We start from the raw sequence: 26,811 nt of genomic DNA, 5'->3' as shown, positions 1-26,811 counted from the left end.
CTCTGCTAGTTACATCCTCAAAAAATTCCAGAAGATTTGTCAAGCCTTTCATAAATCCATGCTGACTTGATCCGATCCTGTCACTACTTTCCAAATGCATTGCTATTTCATCCTTAATGATTGCTTCCAACATTTTCCCCACTCCTGATGTCAGGTTAACCGATCTATAATTACCCATTTTCTCTCTCCCTCCTTTTTTAAAAAGTGGTGTTACATTAGCTTCCCTCCAGTCCATAGGAACTGATCTAAAGTCGATAGACTGTTGGAAAATGATCACCAATGCATCCACTATTTGTATGGCCACTTCCTTAAGTACTCTGGGATGCAGACTATCAGGCCCCGTGGATTTATCGGCCTTCAATTCCATCCCCTCAATAACACAATTTCCCGCCTAATAAGGATATCCTTCAGTCCATCCTTCTCACTAGACCCACTGTCCCCTAGTACAACCTGATGACCTCTGACAGTGGCGCCCCTGGTGTATGGTGACCCCCAAGCATAAATACATAACAACTTCCCTTTTCAAGATTTTAATATCAGTCTTTTTACAAATTAAGATGGTTTGGGACTTTCTACTCTCGAGTTGATCGTCTCAGTTCAACTTCAGTTCTAGGCGAGTGTTCTGAGTAAGTTGTGACTGAAGACTGAATAACCGATCTGATGGGAGTGGTAATGACCAATCAGAGACTGGAGGTCCAGTTTCAATAATGACAGCAAAGTCCTCTGATGAATGAACATCGGTTGGTTGGTCACTGACTGCATTTTCCTCAAGCGGTTCCAGTTCATCCGTGTGCCGCAGTTTTATCTGATCAGCATGTTTCCTGCATGTTTGCCCATTCTTGAGCACGACAATAAATACTCTGTTACCCTCCTTGGCTTAACAGTACCGGCGATCCACTTTGGACCTTGACCATAGTTCAGTACATAAACTGGATCGTTGACAGAGATGTCATGTGACACAGCAGCATGATCGTGATACACTTGCTGACTTTGATGTCTGTTTTCAACACGATCATTCAAATCTGGATGAACAAGAGAGAGCTTGGTCTTGTAATTTCTCTTCATCAGTAGTTCAGCAGTGGAGACCCCAGTAAGCGTATGAGTTCTGGTCTCAGAAACAGGTACTCATACATCTTTTTGACCCCATACACACAGGCCAAAGCTTCTTTTTCTACCATGCTGTAAGCTCTTTCCGCCTTTGACAAACTTCTCGAAGCATACGGAACAGGTTGTAGCTTACCCGACTCATTTACTTGTTGGAGTACACAGCCAACCCCATATGATGAAGCATCACAGGCCAATACAAGATGCTTACACGGATCATAATGAACAAGCAACTTGTTTGAACAGAGCAGATTCTTAGCTTTCTCAAAGGCTCTATCTTGAGACACACACCAGATCCAGTTGTCGCCTTTTGTGAGTAGCAGGTGCAGTGGCTCTAACAAAGTGCTCAATCTGGGTAAGAAATGACCAAAGTAATTGAGTAGCCAATGCAGCTCCATCACATTCTGACGCCTGGGTGCATTTTTGATGGCCTTGGTTTTTGAATCAGTAGGCCTGATGCCATCAGCGACAATCTTCCTCCCCAGGAATTCAACTTCAGGTGCCATGAAGACACACTTCGAACGTTTCAGCCTGAGCCCCACTTTGTCCAGACGCTGTAGGACTTCTTCAAGATTGTTCAGGTGTTCAGTAGTGTCGTGACCTGTGACCAGAATGTCATCTTGAAACACAACAGTTCTAGGAACAGACTTCAGTAGGCTCTCCATATTCTTTTGAAATATGGCTGCAGCCGAATTAATTCCAAAAGGACACCTGTTGTTGATAAACAGTCCTTTATGGGTGTTGATGCAGGTGAGTTTCTTCGAAGTGTCGACAAGCTCCTGTGTCATGTAGGCCGATGTCAGATCCAGTTTAGTGAACGACTTTCCACCAGCTAGCATGGAGAACAGGTCATCAGCCTTTGGTAATGAGTACTGATCTTGTTACGAAAATCGTTTAATTGTAACCTTGTAGTCTTCACAAATACTGACAGTGCCGTCAATCTTCAACACAGGAACAATAGGACTGGCCCACTTGTTAAACTCAACCGGTGATATGACCCCTCCACGTTGGAGTAGGTCAAGCTCAATTTCAACCTTCTCCCTCATCATGTAGGGGACTGAGCTTTATGATAGACAGGCTTTGCATCAGAATCCAGGTGAATCTGCACCTTGGCTCCTATAAAATTACCAATGCCCGGTTCAAACAAAGAAGGAAACTTCTTGAACACTTTAACACACGAAGTGTCATCCACCGATGACAACGCTTTGATATCATTCCAATTCCACTTGATTTTCTCGAGCCAATTCCTGCCAAACAGCGTTGGACCATTACCTTGGACGATCCATAATGGTAGATCAAGAACCACCTCATCTAATGACACCTTGACTACTGCACTCCAATCACCGGTATGAGTTCCTTACTGTAAGTACTGTAAGGGGTTCTCCGGGGAGGGTTGTTGTGCCTTGGGTGTCTCTCTCTGGGCTTCTGCCCTCACAGCTTATGCCTGGCCTGTGAGGTACCCTGAGTGCTGCAAGAGCACCCCTGGAGAGACTGTGTCCACAGCTTATGAAGTGGGTTTTGAGACTCGTGCATCCCCACAGCTTATGCCTAGCCTGTGAGGCACCTGTGAGTGTCAAACACTCCTAACCCCTTTTTCCCGAGCCTGTGACACACAGTTGAGCGTTTTCGAGGTGCTCCTAGCTTCCCTTACACTGTTCTAACATAAGACTCACGATCAGGAGATGTAATACAATAGAACTGAGACAAGGTGATTCCAAGAGGAACTTAGGTTTCCAATTTATTTGACAAGGTGTATCTCAACAAACAGCAATACACCAACAAAACAATCCCCCTAAATCCCACTAAACGGACATAACGAAAATCTTTACACCAGTTTAGCAGTACAATGCTCAACCTCCCACCTTTCCTGGCCTAACTGAGTTGGGAGTTCCGGGGACCAGAGGTTATACTCACTACTGCGCCTTGTGCAGTCTGGTGGTTTGTTTCTTCTATCTTTGGTGTCTTTGGACACTGGTTTTCCTTCAGTGTCAAGAGGCTTGCTGGTTGTTGGATCACGAGAGCAGAGAACCACACACACTGCGTCAGAAACCCCTTTTTATAGCCAGATTATCCAGTCCGCCTCTCGTGCTGAAATCGATCCTTCCCATTGATGGGCTTTGTGATTTTGAAAAATGCAGCAGTTTTAGATTATTGTGGATTTTTTCCACTGATGTTAACCTACTCAAGGTTTGAGTCGGTGTTGATTGCGTTGGCCTCCTGTAGCCATTGTGTAGGCCCTTGGGTTGTTTTGGGTTCCCTAGTTTTCTGAAGGTCTTCATAATTTCCCTCCAATTCAGTTTTTTCTAACCTACTCAAGGTTTGAGTCGGGGTTGATTGGGTTAGCCTCCTGTAGCCATTGTTTAGGCCCTTGGTTTGTTTTGGGTTCCCTAGTTTTCTGAAGGTCTGCATAATTTCCCTCCATAGTGTAAACATGGGCAAGACAATAGCCCGATAATGGCGATGAGTCAGTCCCACAGTTTTCGAGCAAGTGCTCTCCCATTGGCTTGAAAGCCTCATGTTTCGGGCTGACTCTGTCCCACCATTGGCCCTCCCCATCCAATCACTGCTCTGCCAAGGTCAAACCGTCTTGGTTTCAATTCACATCGCAGCACAGACAGATCCCACAGCCCTTTTCCTTCTGGGTAAAATGAGGGGGTTTTCGTCCTCCCCTACATAATCCCCCATCTGACACAGTCAGACACCACTCGAGTGTGTCAAAGTTCAGGGTGGTGAGAAAACCCTAGGTCTCCCAAATTGCCCAACTTTCCCCAGTTTAACTCTAAACTGATCTCGTTGATATATATCGTAATTCCTTTTAATGCGGTACAAAACACAGAATCCAACAGGTTACAATATACGACAGCAATATACATATATGTACTTAAGGTTACAGCAGTAATTGTACATTGAGTCTCCTTTCAGTCTTAACCGTAAAACAAAACAACCTGCCCTGCAAACTCCCCAGGGGCCATGTATGAAAACGCAGTCATCCCTGGGAATAACAAAACCTACTAAGTGTCGTGGTCAAGCTTTGTTTACACGCCTTGAGTGTTTAGCAATGGCTCTCCTCTCTGTGTAGTAGCTTGAGGAACTGCTTTCTTTATCTTTTTCTCCTGAGCTTACAGTTTGTAACTAGCAGATATGCTACAATCAGGAGTTGGCCGATTACTAAGGCATGCGATCCCACCCAGATCCATGCGGGTATGTCTGCCCGTATCCCCAAATCCCACCATGCTGGGGGTTTAATCTGGGCAATCTCCCCTGCTAGAATTTCAGTTTTCTGTTCCATGGTGTAAAAATGTTTTTGAGACAAATCCACTGCCTGGAGGAGGGCTGTAAGTTTCTCAGGAAGTGGGGCAATGGGATAGCCAAAATGGGCAACATATTGTTGTAGGTGGCTGAGGTTGTTTTGTATCGTGAGGTGAATCATGGAAGGTTCAGGGATGGGTGTGATTCTGGTGTGTGCCACTTGAACCTCTGCCCTGGGTTTAAAGCAAAAGCTGCTGTACGGTATTGGACACCACCTTCCCGGTCCGTGTTCATACCGTTGGGCACTTGTGGTGACACAATATGTCCCACTGCCTACATATGCTACCTGTGGAGGCATGTGGTTAGGGGCCATTAACTCCATTGTGCAATTGATGGGCTCTGCCCCTGCAGTGCTGAACCCGTATTGTGGCCTTGCAAAAGCATTCAAGTACTGGGGACACAGGATTACCTGTGCTCCCCTGCTCCGACAACCCGAGAGGTCTGTACCTGTCACAGTGTGCTCCCATATTGTGACATAAGGTGGGATCTCTTGGAATCGAACATGCGCCCCTCCACGAATGACTCCCACTTTCTCCACTCGGTACAGGGGTGCTGGTCGTGGGGACGCCCCCATCACGGGCATCCTGACCATCACACCCATGATGGTATGGTTTGACTTTCCAGTCCACCGGTACCGGGTAGGCTTCCGATGCTACACGAAGTTGGCAAGGACTCAAAACATTATCGTAAGGGTGCAATGCTGCTAAGTGTTGGTTGCTGATCCAAGAGGGGACCTGTCCCTGTCTCAGATCCTCGAGGTTACTCCGTCCCTCTCCCAGCAACCAGCCCCCATGGAGCATCTGCACCTCATTTTGGGCGGCTTGATCGGAGGCATTTCTATCCTCCCGAATCAAAGCGTTTACAGCCCTGGCCTGTGCCTCCAATTGAGAGATAATCTCCTTTAAGTGAACTGTCATTGCCACCTCTTCGTGGAGCGCGGATCCCACTACGGTATTCTCGTCCCCCAGGATTTGCGCAGCTGATTCTTTAACCCATTTATCTGGAGGACCAGCTGCATGTTATCCAAACTGTTTATGGCGGACGCCCCGGTGTTAAACCCCGTGAAAATGTCATTTAAAGTGCCACGCCTCTGCCTGCCCGGTTCGGCCCTACCCCACTGTTTATACAAGTCTGTCACTTTGACATCCCCGAAGTCCAGTTCATAGAACTTCCGGAACATCTCCCGCAGCAGAGCCTGGTATAACAGCTCGGTTTCCCGGGGACACCACGTAGGTAGGCGGACTTCTGTCAGATTTAGCACCACTGATGCCACTGCGTAGTGTACCCCCTGATAAAATAGTTTCTCGGTAGGGACCAACACTAAACCATTCCCCGGCCCCCTGGTTGTTGTCGGGCACCCGTGTGGGACGGTGGGCTTGGCCGTGGGTGGGGGTTTTCTTTCCCGAACTACAAGTTCGGTGGCGTTTACTGGTACCCGGGAATTGGGGGTCACACACGCCTCCCCGCTGCGATCCCATACCACCTCATCACCGACATCCTGCCACCACCTATAGAAAGCAATGGAGACCCCCTCTGAACACACGCGAGTGGATCCCCACATACACAAATAAATTCCTTGGTCGTATGCCCACCATTTCTCCCAGCACACCGTGACCCCACCAAATGACCCCATGATGGTTCGGTAGGTATCATTTTCCAGACGTTCCCAGTCCGAGTATCGGTCTCCCACGTCCCTCTTGAGCTTTCTGAGCCACCACCACCGTCCCAGAGGTATGTCCCCTTGGCAAGTTAGGCATACCTTCCTGCCTTCTGTCACTCTCACTCTGGAAGTCTGGAAGTGGCCACAGTGATCTCCGGGCAGGAGATGGAGGCCTCTCCGTAGGTAAAGTCATTATGGTTGGAGTACTTGGTGGAGTTCGATCCCAATCACCCAGGCCATCTCCCCTCATGGGAGTAGGTGACCCGGCCATCCGCCGCTGGAGTCCCTTCTCCTGTGGTCACTGTCGGCGCTCTGCCCCCGGAGCATCTGAAAACCAGGGAGTCCTCGGTGTCCCCTCAGTGCCCGGTGCAGATCCTTAGCGATACCAGCATCACTAACGTCCAGTAGGGAGGTGTTGACATCTGAAAGGCAAGAAGAACATGGCCTTGCCTTGAGAGACCTCTCCAGGCTCGGCCCGCGTAACATGTTCCAAACACAAAAATGCTGTACCCAACCGTCACTGCCTTACCTAAACACATATGCTCACAACACAAAGTAACAAAACAGGAAGGGAAAATATATACACCGCCACCCATCCCCGGGTGGCCAGGCTACATCCTGTCACTGTACAGGCGTCGTCGACCACTCGGCTGACCGTACCCTGGGGACCAGGATGCCCTCCGCTGAGGGGCTCGTATAGTCTCCCTTAATGAGTCTTGTGCTGCCCTCCAAGGCCCTCCCAAGCCCCGGATAATCGCTGGGAGACCCTTGCTAGCGCAACAGAGCACCCTCCCTGTTGTCTTTCGCCTTCTCGGTCTGGGGCGGGGAGCTAAGTAAACAGGGGACCACGGCGCCCTGGGCTGTGGCACTCTGTCACTCCTCCTTACTGTCGGTGCAGAGTCCCACGTTATGGGCTGCAATGCTATCTCCTCCACCTCTTGGGCTAGCCCCAGCTGATCCACCATGGGAGCCTCCAAATCCACCGGGGCCTGTTCTTCCCCCAGTGCCTGATTCCCTTCCCTTGCTCGTCCCCTCTGTTTTTTACCTCTTTTGGGGTCAAACAATTTACACTGATTAATGTGATACCACTTCACCCGGCGAGGCAATTGAACCGCATAGACCATAGGGCTAGCCTTGTCGACTATGCTGTATGGTCCCATATACAGTAGTTCAAATACCCCGACCCGGGCGAAGCTTCTCACCATCACCTGGTCGCCCACCTCCCAATCATGGTGACTGCGGGCTTCCAGCAGGAGCCGATTGGCACGGTGCTGTTTACCCATGTTGTTGGCCGCCTGCCAGTGAATCTGTTGAAGCTGTTCAAACAGATTCCTGACAAAGCGGTCCCGGTTCACCTCTCGAAGCAACACATGCACTGGGGTTCTCATGATCCTGCCCGTCATCAGCTCATGGGGTGAGTACCCTGTGCTCTTTGACTGACTGGCCCGGATTCCCATGAGGACCAACGGTAAGACCTCCACCCACTTGTTCGGTGAGTCTCCCGTCTCCTTGCGCAGCCTTTCCTTTAGGGTCCGGTTCAGGCGTTCTACGGGGCCTGAGGACTGAGGGTTGTAGGCGACATGCCATTTGGCTCTTATCCCCAGCACCTTTAGGGTGGCCTGCATCACCTGGATTCCCCGGTCGGACTCCACAATTTGAGGTAGATCCCACCGAGAGAACACCTCCCTCACCAGGATTTTTGCAGTCCCCACTGCGGGAGCTGTTCGGCAAGGGAAGGCTTCCACCCACTTGGAAAACACATCCACCAGGACAAGGCAGTATTTATAACCTCCCTGGGCAGACGATAGGGGTCTGATGTAGTCGATCTGAATCGACTGCCATGGTCCCTCTACCCGCCTGACATGTCCCATAGACACCTTCCTTTTCTGAGGGTCTGGGTTGTTTGCAGCACAAACCAGACAACCTGCACAGAAGTTGCGGACATCTTCCCGGAGGCCTGGCCACCACCCTGCCTTTTCTACCCGTTGCCAGGTAGATTCCGGCCCAGGGTGTCCCGCACCTGGACCCTCATGGGCCAGCTGAAGGAATTCCCTCCGATGTTGTGGCAGCACTACCCATTTGTCCCCTTTAAACAACATGCCTTCCCGCACAGCAATATCTGCAGCACTGTATGGGCCCTCCGCCTTTTCCCCCTTTTTGATAGCAGCCAAGGCAGCCTTCAGGACCGGATCCTGCATCTGGACTACTTTAAGGTCTGGGGCCGCAGCCGCCCCTACGCTCCCTTGTGTCCCTGGCTTGCTTCTTGCTGCTGCTATCCTGCCTGCCTCGTATGGGTCCCATGGGTGACCTCTACGAGCACCTTTCCTTGCCAGCAGGTCTGCCTGCTGGTTACCTCCCCCCCGTGGCTCAGTTTTGGAGTGGGCTTTTACCTTATGAATATATACATCCCCGGTTTCTCCCACTGCAGCCACGCTCTTTTCTAGCAGGGGTTTGGTCAAAAGAGGCTTCCCATCCGTAGAGGTGTACCCCCAGCGTGACCAAATCGCAAGATACTCTGTACACGAATTGCAAATGAACATGCTGTCCGAGCAAATCGTGTACGGGGTAGGGAATTCCTCGGGGTGTGTGACCACATACATCACCGCCGAGAGTTCCGCCTGCTGGGCGCTCAGGGTGCATGGGAGTTTAAGAGCCAAGGCAATCCCTGCCTTGGGATCCAAAACTCCGCAGCCCGTGAGTCTTGTACCCGCGGACACTGAACTGGAGCCATCACGTAGATCTCGCGGCCTGTGCGGCCCTGCCCGAAATCCAAAGTTGATGTCCCATACACCCTCCACAGAGCATCTATGCGGCTGCCCTGGATAGATTAAATTTGCTGCGAGCCTGGGCTCACAGAGGCCCTTGACCTTTAAAGTCATTTGGGAGAGGAGGAGGGTCCAGCGAGTGATTCCAGCACTGCTCACTGTCCCGTCCTTAATCCTCCCATCCAACAGCATCTGCGTCGGGGTATGATGGGTGAGGAGTGTAATGGGGGATATTCCGGTAAAGATCTGAGCTCTCTTTACTGCCCAGTGGGTGGCCAGCAAGTGCCTCTCACAATTGGAGTATCCCTTTTCTACCTCCGTCACGACCCTGGAGGAGTACACCACTGGTCTCAGCTGACCGTTTCGCTCCTGGAGCAACACTGCACTTAAGCTGTCGCCACTGGCTGCCACCTCCAGGAAGATCCGCAACTGCCGCTACTGTGGGGGCACAAGCTGGGATGTTTTTATTGAGCACCCTATAATCCACCGTAGCCCTCCAAGAATTGTCTGGTTTCCTAACCGGCCAAAGCGGGGAGTTGACATGGGTGGTTATGGGTCTCAAAACACCCTGCTCGACAAGCGAGCTTAAAGCTGTCTCCAAGTCTGCTTCTGCCTCTCGGGGAAAGCCATACTGCTTTTGCGAGCAGGACATGGGATCCCCATCTATTCTAACCTCCACTCCTGTGACTCTCCCACAATCGTGTTTATGGGTGGCAAATGCTGCAAGATTTGCTTGCACATAGGCCCGGTACTCGGCCGGGGTGTTACCGACCAGAACCTCCAGGTCGTAACCCCCTTTTGGCTTCATTGTACACAGAGTGCCTTTTCCCTGTTTCTTATCAATAACCATGACGGGTGAAGCAGATAAGCCAGATGGCCTTTTCCACCCTGCGGTTGTGGTCCTTCCCTGTTGTCCACTGAGAGCAGCATCCACTGGGCTCTCTGCCCGAGTGAGGGCTTGCACCCAAGGTTTGGTGAGGTTCACCTTGTCAAAAATGTATGAGGAAATTCTCTCCTCCATTTTAGTTTCCTCTCTAATCACCTCATCTGTTATATTAACATCTCCTGTTTGCTTATGTCCTGCCACGGTCACCATGTTCTGTGAGGGGTTCTCAGGGAGTGTTGTTGTGCCTTGGGTGTCTCTCTCTGGGCTTCTGCCCTCACAGCTTATGCCTGGCCTGTGAGGTACCCTGAGTGCTGCAAGAGCACCCCTGGAGAGACTGTGTCCACAGCCTATGAAGGGGGTTTTGAGACTCATGCGTCCCCACAGCTTATGCCTAGCCTGTGAGGCACCTGTGAGTGTCAAACACTCCGAACCCCTTCTTCCCGAGCCTGTGACACACAGTTCAGCATTTTCGAGGCGCTCCTAGCTTCCCTTACACTGTTCTAACATAAGACTCACGATCAGGAGATGTAATACAATAGAACTGAGACAAGGTGATTCCAAGAGGAACTTAGGCTTCCAATTTATTTGACAAGGTATATCTCAACAAACAGCAATACACCAACAAAACAATCCCCCTAAATCCCACTAACGGACACAACGAAAATCTTTACACAAGTTTAGCAGTACAATGCCCAACCTCCCACCTTTCCTGGCCTAACTGAGTTGGGAGTTCTGGGGACCAGAGGTTATACTCACTACTGCGCCTTCTGCAGTCTGGTGGTTTGTTTCTTCTATCTTCGGTGTCTTTGGACACTGAATGAATACAGACCATACACTTCCTCCTCGGGTTGTGTATCTGGGCCAGCACTGGACTGGTCATCATCAGCAATGTGATGAGTGGCAGCACGCTTGCTCAGTTGTGGGCACGTTCTCTGAAGATGCCCCACTTTTGAACAGCCATTACAGGAGTACTGTTTAAACCGACACTGATGAGGCCGATAATTACCCCCACAAAGCCAACAGGGTGAAATTGGATTCGTACCAGTTGGCGGACTTTGAGCAGCTACAGGTTTCACGTAAGCAGTCGAGGAGCCATAAGCAGCTCTGCCAGACGACGACACAATCTTGTTTACAATACTTGCCGTGGAGCTCCGACTCTTCGATGATATCTGCCTCAAATTATCATCAGTCATCATGCAGGCCTGGGCAGTCGCGATGGCCTTGCTGAAATCCAGCTTCTCTTCGGCCAATAACTTCTGGAGAATCACATCATGGTTGATGCCTATCATGAAGAAATCTCGCAGCATGTCTTCCAACGCGTTCCCAAACTTACATGGCTCAGCAAGACATCGCACGTTGGCGACGAATCCTGACACATCCTGGCTCTGAGCACAAACATATGTGTAGAAGCGATAGCGTGAGATGATGATCCCCTCTTTTGGCTTCAAATGGTCACGTACCAAAGCATACAAATCCCCATATTCTTTGTCCGTTTGACGTAAAGGCGAGAGAAGACTTTCCACGAGGCCATAAATTTTTGGACCACAAACAGTGAGGAAAACCGCACTGTGCCGAACTACGCCAGCCTCTCCCTCCATTTTGTTCACCACAAAATACTAATCCAGGCAGTCCATAAAATCCGCCCAATCCTCGCCATCCGCGAATCTCTCCAGAATTCCAATAGTGCCCATTGTACATGCGAAGGTTCTTAAGTTACCTCGTCGCCAAATGTAATGAATGTAATGACTCAAAAGACTAGTTACTGTAAACTGCCTCAGGTGCAAACCTGATCCAACTTTATTCGCGCCTAAAGTAACCGCATGACATGTTACCCGCGCTTATATACCAGTGACTGCACACACACGAGTACAGCCCGATGACCTTCGACAGTGGTGCCCCTGGTATCTGATGCAAGCATAAATACATAACACCATCCCCCCTTGTATCACTCTCGCTCCCCTCCCAGTCTCTCTCTCTCCAGCTCCCCCAGTCTCTCTCTATCCATCCCCCCCATGGAGTATCTCTCTCTCACTCTTTCTCCTCCCCCAGTTTTTCTCTCTCTCTCTGCCCTCCCCAGTCTCTCTCTCTCCATCCCCAGTCTTTCTCTCTCTCCCCACCCTCCCTAGTCTCTTTCTCTGTCTCTTCCCCCTCCTCCTCAGTCTCTCTTTCTCCCCCCATTCTCTCTCTCTCCCCCCGCTCTATGTCCTCACTCTATGAGCTACAATAAAGGACTACAGTTTTCACAGTTTAAGTACCATACCGCTGCCTCGTGGAGTCATTAACAGAGTGCCTACAATTACAATAACTGGCGACGAGGTCACGAACTACTCGCACATCATGTCGAATCTCATCAACTTCCAACAATTCATCGATGGGGAAGATTAGGACGCCTTCGTGGAAAGGTTAAAACACTTCTTCATAGCCAACGACCTAGATGGGGACACACCGGCCACACTGGCGAACAAGCGCAGGGCCATCCTGCTTAGTAGTTGTGAGCCCATTATCCATGGCCTCGTCAGGGCCTTGCTAGCCCCAGCGAAGACAACAACCAAGTGCTATGGGGAACTTGTAACCTTAATACAAGAGCAACTAAAATCCAAAGAAAGCATCCTCACAGCCAAACACCGGTTCTACACTCACCGGCGACCCGAAGGCCAAGAAATTCCTAAAAATGCTGCAGATTTAAGAAGGTTGGCTGCACCATGTGATTTTGGCGACCACTTTACCGAAGCACTAAGGGACATATTTGTTATCGGAATCGGCCACGAGGCCCTCCTCCACAAACTGCGCTCTGCGGACATCACAGTCACCCTGCAGAAGACAATTAAAGTGAGCCAGGCCTGCATGATTTCTGTCGGCGACTCCAAGCGAATGATGACCCAGGACTCTAAACTGACGAGCGCAGTGATCCGAATGGCGACTTTTAAAGGCAGAAATGCTGGCCTGAGTCCCGCAACCCTGAGTACGCCACATGGGGCCAACTGGCTAGCCCCGTGCTGGCGCTGTGGAGGAAACCACAGGGCCCACCAGTGCCGCTACAAAGACTATACCTGCAAAGGCTGCAACGCGAAAGGTCACCTTCAGAGAATGTGCAGAAAAAGCTTTACTCACTGCGTCGCTGAAGAGTTGGCTGATCACCTGGGCTCCAACACAGATGAAGACGAAACTGGAAGAAGAGCTGGAATTTATACCTGCTCCACTGAGAGTTCTCCATGGAAGATGGAAGTGGACATCAACGGAGTTCCAGTTTCGATGGAGATCGACACAGGGGCGAGCCAGTCTTTGATGAGCCAGACAACCTTTGAAAAACTTCGGATCAATCCCGTCAAACGATCAAAACTGTCTCCTGTCCAGGCGAAGCTGCTCATCTACACAAAAGGCAAAATCCCAGTCGTTGGCAGCGTGGACGTCCAGGTCTCCCAGGGTGGCGTGATGAACAAGCTCCCCTTGTGGATCGTTGCCGGCAATGGTCCAACGCTGCTGGGAAGAAGTTGGATGAAGCAGGTCCAAGTCGTTCGAAGTGACAACAACCTCCGGGCTTCAGTAATCGACATCCCATGCAGTCCCGAACTTGGATCCATCGCTGCACCTAGAGATCCCACCATCCAGCTCAACTGCGTGGCGATGACTCCACAACACCGTGGCAAGGTCACCAAAACCAAACATCCAGACCTCACCTTCCGGGTTGTGGCAGGACTCCAAGGGCAGAAGATAGGCAAAAAAAGTGGATTCCCAATGTCTGTGGCTGAACCTGAGAAGGAAAAGATCGGCACAGCCTACCTGGAGGAGAGCGAGAGGATGGCGGCCACACCACGAGGCAAAGAACCTAAAATCAAAATAGCCGCAACCAGACCACGAGGGGCGGCATTGGAGGAGCGACACGTGGGACCGAGCAGTGAACCGGATTGGAAGACCACCTTAAAGGAGACCAGTAACTCAAAGAAATTAAAGGGACAGTTTCACTCTAAAGATGACAAGGATTTTAAAGTTAAAAGTGCAGTTAGCGAATGCAGGTATGCTAATGTAACGTTGAATTGTGATGCCGGAGTAACTGATGAGGAAAATGTAATGAATACTTGTGTAAGTGATGTTAAGAACAAGTTTGTAATGTTTAATGATGATGATAAAAATTTTAAAATGACAAATGTAACCATGTATGGAGAGACCGAGATTCAAGAAAGTGATGTAAATGCTGTAAGTAACAATGTAAAGAGAGCTAACAATGTAAATTCGACTATGTATGATTGGAACCAATGTGTCATGTATGCAGGAAGTAGACTGTTAAAGGACACAGGGTTCTACAGGTACAATGTAAATGCCAAAGGAAACCCCCCGTGGGAGACCCCCAGGTCCAGCGGGTTACCTGACCATGTAGCCTGGACTTTTGGGACCAATGTGATGCCTCGGGAAGGGCTCACACACACCCAGTGGGAGCAGACCCACTGCAGGGACAGTGGTCAATGGACAGCACAGCCACCACCACTGACCACCTGCCCCAGATTGGTCCTACACCCCCTGGCCACCAGGGACAGCACCGGGAGCGAGAGGCCAGTACCCTCCAGCTTTCCTGGTGAACTCTGGGGTGACCAGACTTTCATCACCAATGGAGGGCAAGGAGCCCACACAGTCCTGTGGCCCTGTCCACCACCACATACCACCACTTAACCACTCTACAGAGTATGTACCCTACCTATCGCAGTGGCTCCCCCACTGAGGGATCCCACAGCAGTGACACCCACATGGTCTGTGTGTGAGGGGGGGTGGGGGGGAATGAATGAGGCCAGCCTCAAGCAGAGGGATCACACCTGGTACCCATACAACCCTCACCACAACCTCCCATAGCCCATTACTGATCACCCTCCCCCAGGTCATGGTAATAAGGGTTTGAAAAATGCTTAGGGGGGAGTGTTGTTATGATGCACTGAAACACTGAATATACCTAAACCCTGTATACACCTTACCTGTGCACCAGAGGGTGCTGATGCTGGAGACCTAAGGGTTATCTGCACACTGCAGGTAACCCAGTATAAAAGGGAGCTCACCTCTTGGTGTCCTCATTCTACGAGCTGCAATAAAGGCCTACAGTCTTCACAGTTTAAGTACCATGCCCCTGCCTCATGGAGTCATTAAGAGAGTGCCTACGTATATAATAAGAGGACATCAAGACTGCACCCAAACCACAGAATGTGATGAAGCTGCGTTCATTCCTGGGACTCCTCAACTATTTCGGTAACTTTCTACCTGGGTTGAGCACGTTGTTAGAGCCTTTGCACATGTTGCTACATAAGGGTGACGACTGAGTTTGGGGCCAATCTCAAGACACAGCCTTTGAGAAGGCCAGGAACCTGCTATGTTCAAATAAGTTACTTGTACACCATGACCCATGTAAACGTTTAGTGCTAACTTGTGATGCCTCATCGTACGGGGTTGGCTGTGTGTTACAACAAGCCAATGTATCGGGCAACCTCCTATCGGTTGCATACACATCTCGAAGTCTGTCTAAAGCTGAGAGAGCCTATAGTATGGTCGAGAAAGAGGCATTAGCATGTGTATCTGGGGTTAAGAAAATGAACCAATACCTATCTGGACTTCGGTTTGAGCTTGAAACTGAGCTCAAGCCGCTCATTTCGATGTTTTCAGAGGGCAAATGTACAAATACCAATAATTCGTCCCACATCCAAAGCTGGGCACTAACATTATCCACTTATGACTATGTTATCCGTCACGCTGAAAACTGTGCCGATGCTCTCAGCCGGCTACCATTACCCACCACCGGGGTTGAAATGGCGCAGCCCGCAGACTTGCTACTGGTCAAGGATGCTTTTGAGAGTGAGCGGTCATCCATCACTGCTAGCCAGATCAGGACCTGGACCAGCCAGGATCCTGTGCTATCATTCGTAAAGAATTGTGTCCTAAATGGGAACTGGTCAGCCATTCCCGAGGAAATGCAAGATGAAATTAAGCCATTTCACCAACGCAAAGATGAAATGTCTATCCAGTCGGATTGTCTCTTATGGGATAATCACGTGGTTTTGCCAAAAAAAGGCAGGGAAATGTTTATACGCAAACTACACAGTACCCACCCAGGCATTGTCATGTTGAAGGCAATTGCCACGTCGCATGTTTGGTGGCCCGGCATTGACTCGGACTTGGAGTCATGTGTGCATCACTGCAACACTTGCTCGCAACTGAGCAATGCACCAAGGGAGGCTCCACTGAGTCTGTGGTCATGGCCCTCCAAACCATGGTCCAGGATCCACATAGATTTTGCCAGCCCCTTTCAAGGAAAGATGTTTTTAATAGTTGTGGATGCTTACTCCACATGGATTGAATGCGTAATCATGTCATCCAGCACGTCCACAGCCACCATTGAAAGCCTCCGGGCCATGATCGCCATCCATGGCTTGCCTGACGTCCTTGTCAGCGACAATGGACCGTGTTTCACCAGCTCGGAATTCAACGAGGTTATGACCCGCAATGGCATCAAGCATGTCAGGTCTGCTCCGTTTAAGCCCGCGTCTAACGGTCAACCAGAGCGGGCAGTCCAAACAATCAAGCAGAGCATGAAATGCGTGACGGACGGCTTCCTGCAGACCTGCTTGTCTTGCATTCTGCTCAGTTACCGGACGCAACCCCAGTCGCTCACCAGGGTTCCCCTGCAGAGTCGTTAATGAAGAGAGCCCTCAAAACCAGGCTCTCCCTAGTCCGCCTGGATCTTAATGATCACGTGGAAACCCGGCAACACCAGCAGAACATGCACCACGATTGCACGGTTGTTTCATGTGACATTGATGTTAACGACCCTGTGTTTGTCCTGAATTATGGTCATGGTCCCAAGTGGATTGCTGGCACTGTTTTGGCCAAGGAAGGGAATAGGGTGTTTATAATCAAACTGTTAAATGGCCAAACGTGCAGAAAGCATTTAGATCAGACCAAATTGCGATTTACTGACAACCAGGAACGACTTGAAGAGGACATCGTCATTGACGATCCACAACACACACCCAACCAGCAATCGACCTCGCTGTCAATCACGAGGATGAACCCACCGTTCCTGACAGTCCGGTCAGACCAGCCGCGGTGCAATGCAGCAATGGTCCGACCAACTCACACATGCCAGGGTTTAAACTTAGACTATCAATCAGGGAGCGAAGGGCTCCGGATCGCCTCAACCTGTAAATAACTTGTACTGAAGACTTTGAGCGGGGGAGTGATGTTATGTATGTAACCATGTAATACTTGCCACCAGAGGGCGCAACTGTTGGAGTCTTAATGGTCACCTGCACACACGTGTAGGGCCAGTATAAAACGTTTGGTGCCATGTTGTTGAGGCACTCTGGAGTTGTAATAAAGAGGACCAAGGTCACACTAAGTTTAGCTCAGTTCTCAGCTTCGTGGAGTTCTTGTATACACCACAATTCTCCCCCAGTCTCTCTCTCTCTCTCTCTCTCTCTCTCCACCCCACAGTCTCTCTCTCTTCCCCCCCCCCCAGTCTCTCTCTTCACCCCTCCCCTGCAGTCTCTCTCTCTCTCGCTCCACCCCCCAATCTCTCTCTCTCCAGCCCCCCCAGTTTCTCTCTCTCACTCTCCCCACTCAGGCTCTCTCTCTCCACCCCCCAGTCTCTATCTCTCTCTCTCTCCACCACTCCCCCCAGTTTATCTCACTCTCTCCCTGCCCCAGTCTCTCTCTCTCTCTCTCTCGCTCCCCCCTCCCAGTCTCTCTCTCCCCCTTGCCCCCAGTCTCTCTCTCTCCCCCTCACCCCCAGTCTCTCTCCCCCCCAGTCTCTCGTGCTCTCTGTCTCTGCCCCACCCCCCTAGTTTCTCTCTCCCCCCCAAGTCTTTCTCTCTCTCTCTCTCTCCCCCGCCGCCAGTCTCTCTCTCTCTCTCCCCCTCATTCAGTCTCTCTCTTCTCTCTCCCTCCAGTCTCCCTCTCTCTCTCTCTCCCCCGCCCCCAGTCTCTCTCTCCCCCCAGTCTCTTTCTCTATCCCCCACCCCGCCCCCTTGTCTATCTTTCTCTTTCTTCTTCCCCCAGTCTATCTCTCTCTCCCCCCTCAGTCTCTCTCCCCCTCCATCTCTCTCTTTCTTCCTATCTCTCTTTCTCCACCCTAACTCTCTATCCCCCCCATCTCTCTCAGCCCCCCATCTCTCTCTCTCCCCCCCCCGCATCTCTCCCTCCCCCCGCATCTCTCTCTTCCTCCCCCCAGTCCCTCCCCCCAACCCCCCGTCTCTCTCTCCATCACACCCCCTAGTCTCTCTCTCTACCCCACCCCCCAGTCTCTTTCTCTCCCCCCCCCCAGTCTCTCTCTCTCTCTCTCCCCACCCCACCCTGTAGTCTCTCTCTCTCTCCCCACCCCCCCGACACCAGTCCCTCTCTCCCTCTCTCTCTCTCTCCCCAGCCCCCCGACACCAGTCCCTCTCTCTCCCCCTCCCCTAGTCTATCTCTCCCCCCAAGTCTCTTTCTCTCCATCAACCGCCCTAGTCTCTCTCCACCCCAGTTTCTCTCTCTCTCTCTCCCCACCCAATCTCTCTCTCTCTTCCCCACTCCCAGTCTCTCTCTCTCTCTCTTCCCCACCCCCAGCCTCTCTCTTTCTCTCCCCTGTCCCCAGTCTCTCATTCTCTCGTTCTCTCTCTCTCTCCACCCCTCCAGTCTCTCTCTCTCCCTCCACCCTCCCCAGCCAGCCTCCCTCACCCTCTCCACCCCTCCCCCAGTTTCTCTCTCTCTCTTCCCCCCTCCAGTGTCTCTCTCTCTCCCCCACCCCCAGTCTCTCTCTCTCTCTCCCCTGATCCCAGTCTCTCTTTCTTCCCTAGTCTCTCTCTCTCTCGCTCTACCCCACCCCCCCAGTCTCTCTCTCTCCCACCCAGTATCTCTCTCTATCTCTCTCTGTCCCCCCTCCCCCTCAGTCTTTCTCTCTCTCCAGCCCCCCCAGTCTCTCTCTCCCCCCCACCCTCCCTCGTCTCTCTCTCTCTCTTTCCCACCCTTAGTCTCTCTCTCTCGCTCTCTCTCTCTCTCTCCGCCCCCACCCAGTCTCTCTCTCTCCCTCCCCTCCAAGTCTTTCCCCCCATCAGTCTCTCTTCCCCCTCATTCTCTCTCTCTCCCCCCCTCCATCTTGTTATATATTCACAGAGCACCATCACACACAGCTCCTAACATGGAGGCAGCTCTCTCGGAAGTCTCCGGAAACTGCCTAGTTCTGTTTAATGATTATCTATGCACTTGCAGTGCACAATATGTCCACATCCACAGTGTGGAGCTACAAACATTACAAGCTTACAGACATTACACTTCTTCCTCCTTAATGAAGAAGCCATCATAACAAACATCATACATAACTTTCATGTTTATACATAAACACAGGATATAAACTTTTTTTTTCCATATTTAGAAATTTAACTTCACCACTTGTTTTCTGTTTCGAAGAGGATACCTTCGCTCTCGAACAGAACCTTCCAAACATGGTGTTGAATCTAAACTCATTCGAGGATCATCCTGAGTAACATTTTCCTCCACAGAATTTCCTTGATTTTCATTTGAACTCACTCTAACTTCAGGCTCTTTGTTTTCCTGACTCGGACTCAGACTTTCATTCTGATTCTCTCCTGGATTTGTTTCCAGTACATTGGATTTAGGATTTGCTACTGGTGTATCAAAACTATCTGATGAGTCAGAAATAATTGAATCATTCCCACCTTCAACTCCTTCCATGTCTGTAGGTAAAATATGATCAATATGAACAAACCTAACCTGTCCATTATCAAACATCTTTACCAAATATGTGCGAGGACCACTTATCTTCACCACTTCTTCCTGGTAACCACTTTAACCATTTATGGTGATGGTTCTTCACTCTCACCTTCTGGTTTAATTTCACACTTCTCTCTTTTACTCTATCTTTATCATGATTCTCTTTCTGTCTTAATTGTCTCTCTTCTACGGACTGTGCCAAATTTGGCTTTAACAACGAGAATCTGGTTCGTGGCTGTCGTTTGAGAAATAACTCTGCTGGTGTTCTACCAGTAGTTGTATGAGGAGTATTTTGATATGTAATCAAAAAATTAGCCAATGACAACTGTCGTTTCCTTGGATTTGGATCTAACATTTGTTTTATGAGGGCAAGTTTTATAATTTGTACAGTGCGCTCTGCTGCACCATTCAAAGCAGGATGGTATGGTGGAACCTTGTTAAGTTTCACACCATTTTTGCTCGTGAATTGTGCAAATTCGTCTGAACAAAATTGTGGTCCATTATCTGAAACAATCTCTTCAGGGAGGCCAAATGAAGAAAATAATTTTTGAAAAATGTCCAATGTTTTACTTGTTGTTATTTTCCACATTGGAAACACCTCAACCCACTTCAAATGGCTATCAATCACAATGAAAAATTGTTGTCCTTCTAACTCAGCAAAAACAATATGTAGCCTTTGCCACACCTTGGGAGGCCATTTCCATGACTGTAATGGTACTGGTGGTGGTTGCTTGCTTACCGATTGACATGTCGTACACTGCCTCACGATGTACTCTATATCTTTATCAAGACCCGGCCACCATAAATAACTGTGTGCAAAACTCTTGGTCAAGCACATTTCCAGGTGCTGGTCATGGAGGTCTCCTAATAATTTGGACCTGAATTTATTTGGTATAACCACTCTTGCATCTCACATGATACAATCTTTATCGACTGATAATTGATTCCTACGAATGAAGAATGGATGAGTATCTTTGTCTGTTACCTGGTTTGGCCATCCATTTGCAATATACTCATACACCTTTGACATCACTGGGTCATGTTTGGTTGCTCTACCAATCTCTTCAGCTGTGACTGACAGTTAATCAATGTATGAAAAATAAAATACTTCTTCCCTATCGGGTGTAACTTGTGATGGGGAAGGCAATCTAGACATTGCATCAGCATTACTGTGATCAGCTGATCGTCTGTATTCAATATCATATGTATATGCTGACAAAATCAAAGCCCATCTCTGCATTCGGGCTGCAGCTAAGGTTGGAACTGGGGACTTTGGATGGAGGATTGCTGTTAGGGGCTTATGGTCTGTAACAACAGTAAATTTACGACCATACAAGTATTTGTGAAACTTCTTGACCCCAAAAATTAATGCCAAAGCTTCCCTTTCAATTTGCACATAATTACTCTCACTGGCACTGAGAGTGCATGAAGCAAAAGCAATTGGTCTCTCCTCCCACTACGTGATACATGAGAGATCAATGCCCCAACTCCATATGGAGAGGCATCACATGCTAGCTTAATCTCCTTAGATATGTCATAGTGAACTAAAATGATGCTCTCTACCAATTTGCTTTTAAACTCCTTGAATGCTGTATCGCATTCTTTTGACCACTTCCAATGGGCCTGTTTTTTCAAAAGTTCATTCAGTGGATGAAATACTGTAGCCAAATTTGGTACGAACTTCCCATAATAGTTCAAAAGACCTAAGAATGAACGAAGTTCAGTGACATTCCTTGGAGTGGGTGCATTTCTAATTGCATCCAATTTTCCCATGGTTGGATGTAAACCGTCTTTGTCTACTCTGTACCCTAAGTACTCCACTGAGTTTTTAAACACTTACGAGCAGACGCTCGTATTCTGTGCTTCTCTAGCCGTTTGAGGACTTCATTCAAAATGTTATTATGAATTTGCCTATTTGGTGCTGAAATTAGTATGTCATCCAAATAACATTCTACCCCTTCATACCTTGCAAAATCTGCTTCATCACCCCTTGGAATATGGCAGGGGCAGAAGACACTCCAAACGGTTGCCTATTAAATTGATATAGGCCTAGATGAGTATTTATAGTCAAACATGACTTGGACTCCTCATCTAGTTCAAGCTGTAAGTAGGCATTCATAAGATCCAGTTTTGAGAAGATCTGACCACCTGTCAGTGTTGTGAACAAATCTTCTATATTTGGCAATGTATTGGGGACATTACCCTCTGGAACCTGGTTTAGGGTTACTTTATAATCACCACACAATCTTACCTTACCATCGGACTTAGGTACAACAAAATGGGTGTAGCCCAATTACATCGATCTATCTTACAAATAATGTTCTCAGTCTTTAGTCTTTTGAGTTCTTACTCAACTTCCTCCTTGAGTGCATATGGTACGGAACGTGGCTTGTAGTAAACCGATCTAGCGTCCTTCTGTACCCTGACACTAGCCTTGAACTGCCCCGTTTCGCAGAACACTTTCGGATACTGCTTGATAACCTCATCCGTTGATGAAAATCTCGCTTCCACACAGAAAATCTTACTCCAATCCAGCTTCAATGAGCTCAACCAATTTCTTCCTAGTAAGGCAGACTTGTCGCCTTTCACTACTATTGGAGGCAAGTTCTGAAATTGATCTTTATATTTCACCGGTACGGTGATACGACCTACCACAGGAATTTTCTCTCCCGAGTAGCCTCGCAGCTCTATCTTGGATTTCTCCAGTTGGAAATCACGCAATTTGTCGAGGTACAGCGACTCCGGCACTACACTCACGGATGCACCCGTGTCAATTTCCATTGGTATCTTGAATCCTGCAACATTTATGTGGATTTTGATGCTTTCCTAATTGCTGTCCGTTAACCTTGTGCTCCTGATGACGTGTAACTCCAAGATCTCCTCGTCCTGTTGTTGTTCTTCCATGCTATGTAGTCTCTTGGGATTTCTACTCATAGCTTTGAACGCTGACTCATAGCTTTAAAAACTGGTTTACCCTTCAGTCCGCATGCCTTTGCCAGATGCCCAGTCTTTCTGCAGAATAAACACTCTGCCTTCACGTATGGACAACTTTGAGCAATGTGTTGTCCCAGGCACCTATAGCATGACTTTGACGCTCTGGTAGAATTTGCAGTTTCCGAGACTTTCGGCCATGCCCGTCGTTTACCTCGGTTGACTGACAACTGTAATCATTATTTAATTCTCGGAAATATTGTTCGGCCATGCTCATCGACCTCGCTGTCTGACAAGCAATCTCAAAAGTCAACTCATCTGTCATCAACAACTTCCTTCTGGTCGCATCATTTTTCACCCCACAATCAAAATGATCCTGTAATGCTCAGTTTTGAAAGTTTCTAAAATTGCAGTGCATCGATAGCTTTTTTAATGCTATGATGTAATCACCGATACTTTCATCAGCCTTTTGATTCCGAATCCTGAAACGATAGCTTTCAGCAATTTCTAATGGTTTGGGTTTATAAGGGTTTCGTATAATGCCGGACCTGCCTCTGTTAAGAAGATCACTCTCTTACGTTCCAACACAGCCTGGTTCTGGACAGCATTGTCTGGAACTTCGATTATGTTATTTGCAGTGAAATACATTTCTAGCCGATCCACATACACTTTAAAACATCCCGGTCGTGTCTATATTCACTCAAATGTCCCAATAAACCTGTCATTTTAATTTCCAACTGTTCACACCATGTGCTGTATTTTACCTCAGATTTTATAGCTTTTTTCCAAAGACAGAAACTTCCAAAGTCTCTCTGTCGGCTGGCTGAATCCTTCACCAACAAAATTTTAGCTTTAATTTGAGCCAGCGGCAGTTGGCGAGAGGTGGGAGTAGCGTCGGAGCGGCCTATAAAGGCCCAGTGGGAGCTCGAGGGTCAGCGGCAGTTGGCGAGAGGTGGGAGCAGCATCGGAGCGGCCTATAAAGGCCCAGTGGGAGCTCGAGAGTCAGCGGCAGTTGGCGAGAGGTGGGAGCAATGTCGGAGTGGCCTATAAAGGCCCAGCGGGAGCTCAAGAGCCAGCGGCAGTTGGCGAGAGGTGGGAGCAGCGTCGGAGCGGCCTATAAAGGCCCAGTGGGAGCTCGAGAGTCAGCGGCAGTTGGCGAGAGGTGGGAGCAGCGTCGGAGCGGCCTATAAAGGCCCAGTGGGAGCTCGAGGGTCAGCGGCAGTTGGCGAGAGGTGGGAGCAATGTCGGAGTGGCCTATAAAAGCCCAGCGGGAGCTCAAGAGCCAGCGGCAGTTGGCGAGAGGTGGGAGCAGCGTCGGAGCGGCCTATAAAGGCCCAGTGGGAGCTCGAGAGCCAGCGGCACTTGGCGAGAGGTGGGAGCAGCGTCGGAGCGACCTATAAAGGCCCAGCGGGAGCTCGATAGCCAGCGGCACTTGGCGAGAGGTGGGAGCAGCGTCGGAGCGGCCTATAAAGGCCCAGTGGGAGCTCGAGAGCCAGCGGCAGTTGGCGAGAGATGGGAGCAGCGTCGGAGCGGCCTATAAAGGCCCAGCGGGAGCTCGAGAAGTCAGCGGCAGTTGGCGAGAGGTGGGAGCAGCGTCGGAGCGGCCTATGAAGGCGTACTTGTGCAGCTACAGCGGGAGTGAAAGCAAAAAAGAAGTAGAAAGTAATCAAAAGGTGACGTCACAGCCAATGGGGTAAGTGATTGGCTGGTGATTGGTGAGTAGCTTTTCCTCTTTTTATTTTTATATCAGTAAGTAAACTGTAACATTGTTATAACCAATTTAAGGGTATCTAAGGGCTAAGGCATGGCAGGAGAGATCGGTCACGTGATATGCTCCTCCTGTGCCATGTGGGAACTCAGGGACGCTTCCGGTGTTCCTTACGTCTACGTGTGTAAGAAGTGTATCCGCCTCCATCTCCTGATGGACCGCGTTGCGGAATTGGAGCTGAGGGTGGATTCACTCTGGAGCATCCACAATGCTGCGAATGACATAAGTGGCACGTGTAGTGAGTTGGTCTTACCGCATGAGAAGGATCCACAGCCAGCTAGGGAATGGAAGACCAGCAGGAAGAGTAGTACAAAGAAGGTAGTGCAGGGGTCCCCTGTGGTCATCCCCCTGCAAAACAGATACACTGTTTTGAGTGCTGTTGAGGGAGATGACTCATTAGGGGAGAGCAACAGCAGCCAAGTTCATGGCACCGTGGCTGGCTCTGTTGTACAGGAGGGCATAAAAAAGAGTGGGAGAGCGATAGTGAGAGGGAATTCAATCATAAGGGGAATAGATAGGTGTTTCTGCGGCCGCAATCGAGAGTCCAGGATGGTATGTTGCCTCCCTGGTGCAAGGGTCAAGGATGTCTCCAAGCGAGTGCAGGACATTCTGAAAAGGGAGGGAGAACAGCCAGTTGTCATGGTGCACATTGGTACCAACGACATAGGTAAAAAAAGGGATAAGGTCCAACGAGATGAATTTAAGGAGCTAAGAGTTAAATTAAAAAGTAGGACCTCAAAAGTAATAATCTCGGGATTGCTACCAGTGCCACGTGCTAGTCAGAGTAGGAATCGCAGGATAGCACAGATGAATACGTGGCTTGAGCAGTGGTGCAACAGGGAGGGATTCAAATTCGTGGGGCATTGGAACAGGTTCTGGGGGAGGTGGGACCAGTACAAACCGGACGGTCTGCACTTGGGCAGGAACGGAACCAATGTCCTAGGGGGAGTGTTTGCTAGTGCTGTTGGTGAGGAGTTAAACTAATATGGCAGGGGGATGGGAACCAATACAGGGAGACAGAGGGAAACAAAAAGGAGACAAAAACAAAAGACAGAAAAGGGATGAGTAAAAGTGGAGGGCAAAGAAACCAAAAGCAAGAAACAAAAAGGGCCACTGAATATAAAAGGGCTGCAGGAGGGGTAAAAACTAAAAATCATGGTTTAAAAACTCGGATGAAAACACTCTACCTAAATGCACGCAGCATTAGAAATAAAGTAAATGAGTTGACGGCACAAATCATTACAAATGGGTATGATTTGGTGGCCATTTCAGAGACATGGTTGCAAGGTGGCCAGGACTGGGAATTAAACGTACAGGGGTATCTGATGATTCGGAAAGATAGGCAGGAAGGGAAGGGAGGTGGGGTAGCTCTGTTAATAAGGGATGATATCAGGGCAGTTGTGAGGGATGATATTGGCTCCAATGAACAAAATGTTGAATCATTGTGGGTGGAGATTAGAGATAGTAAGGGGAAAAAATCACTGGTGGGCGTAGTTTATAGGCCCCCAAATAATAACTTCATGGTGGGGCGGGCAATAATCAAGGGAATAATGGAGGCATGTGAAAAAGGAACGGCAGTAGTGATGGGGGATTTTAACCTACATATCGATTGGTCAAATCAAATCTCAGGGGGTAGCCTGGAGGAGGAATTCATAGAATGCATACGGGATTGTTTCTTAGAACAGTATGTAACAGAGCCTACAAGGGAGCAAGCCATTTTGGATCTGGTCCTGTGTAACGAGACAGGAAAAATAAACGATCTCCTCGTAAAAGATCCTCTCGGAATGAGTGATCACAATATGGTTGAATTTGTAATACAGATTGAGGATGAGGAAGTTGTGTCAGAAACGAGCGTACTATGCTTAAACAAAGGGGACTACAGTGGGATGAGGGCAGAGTTGGCTAAAGTAGACTGGAAACAAAGACTAAACGGTGGCACAATTGAGGAACAGTGGAGGACTTTTAAGGAGCTCTTTCATAATGCGCAACAAAAATATATTCCAGTGAAAAAGAAGGGCGGCAAGAGAAGAGATAACCAGCCGTGGATACCAAGGAAATAAAGGAAAGTATCAAATCAAAGACCAATGCATATAAGGTGGCCAAGGTTAGTGGGAAACTAGAGGATTGGGAAGATTTTAAGCAACAGCAAAGAACGACTAAAAAAGCAAAAAAGAAAGGGAAGGTAGATTACGAAGGTAAACTTGCGCAAAACATAAAAACAGATAGGAAAAGCTTTTACAGATATATAAAACGGAAAAGAGTGACTAAAGTAAATGTTGGTCCTTTAGAAGATGAAAAGGGGGATTTAATAATGGGAAATGTGGAAATGGCTGAGACCTTAAACAATTATTTTGCTTCTGTCTTCACAGTGGAAGACACAAAACCCATGCCAAAAATTGCTGGTCATAGGAATGTGGGAAGGGAGGACCTTGAGATGGTCACTATCACTAGGGAGGTAGTGCTGGACAGACTAATGGGATTGAAGGTAGACAAGTCCCCTGGTCCTGATGAAATGCATCCCAGGGTATTAAAAGAGATGGCGGAAGTTATAGCAGATGCATTTGTTATAATCTACCAAAATTCTCTGGACTCTGGGGAGGTACCAGCGGATTGGAGATCAGCTAATGTAACGCCTCTATTTAAAAAA

At 49.0% G+C, this 26,811-nt stretch overlaps 1 pseudogene; it reads left to right on the top strand.

Annotated features, from left to right (window-relative positions):
* Positions 1–12,811: 12,811 nt before the first annotated feature.
* Positions 12,812–26,811, top strand: part of LOC139255146 (uncharacterized) — a 62,409-nt pseudogene continuing 48,409 nt past the window's right edge.

This window comes from Pristiophorus japonicus, chromosome 3 (assembly GCF_044704955.1).
Source record: "Pristiophorus japonicus isolate sPriJap1 chromosome 3, sPriJap1.hap1, whole genome shotgun sequence".
Taxonomy (NCBI): domain Eukaryota; kingdom Metazoa; phylum Chordata; class Chondrichthyes; family Pristiophoridae; genus Pristiophorus; species Pristiophorus japonicus.
Note: the sequence above shows the minus strand (reverse complement) of the source record. Positions and strands in the feature narration are given on the sequence as shown.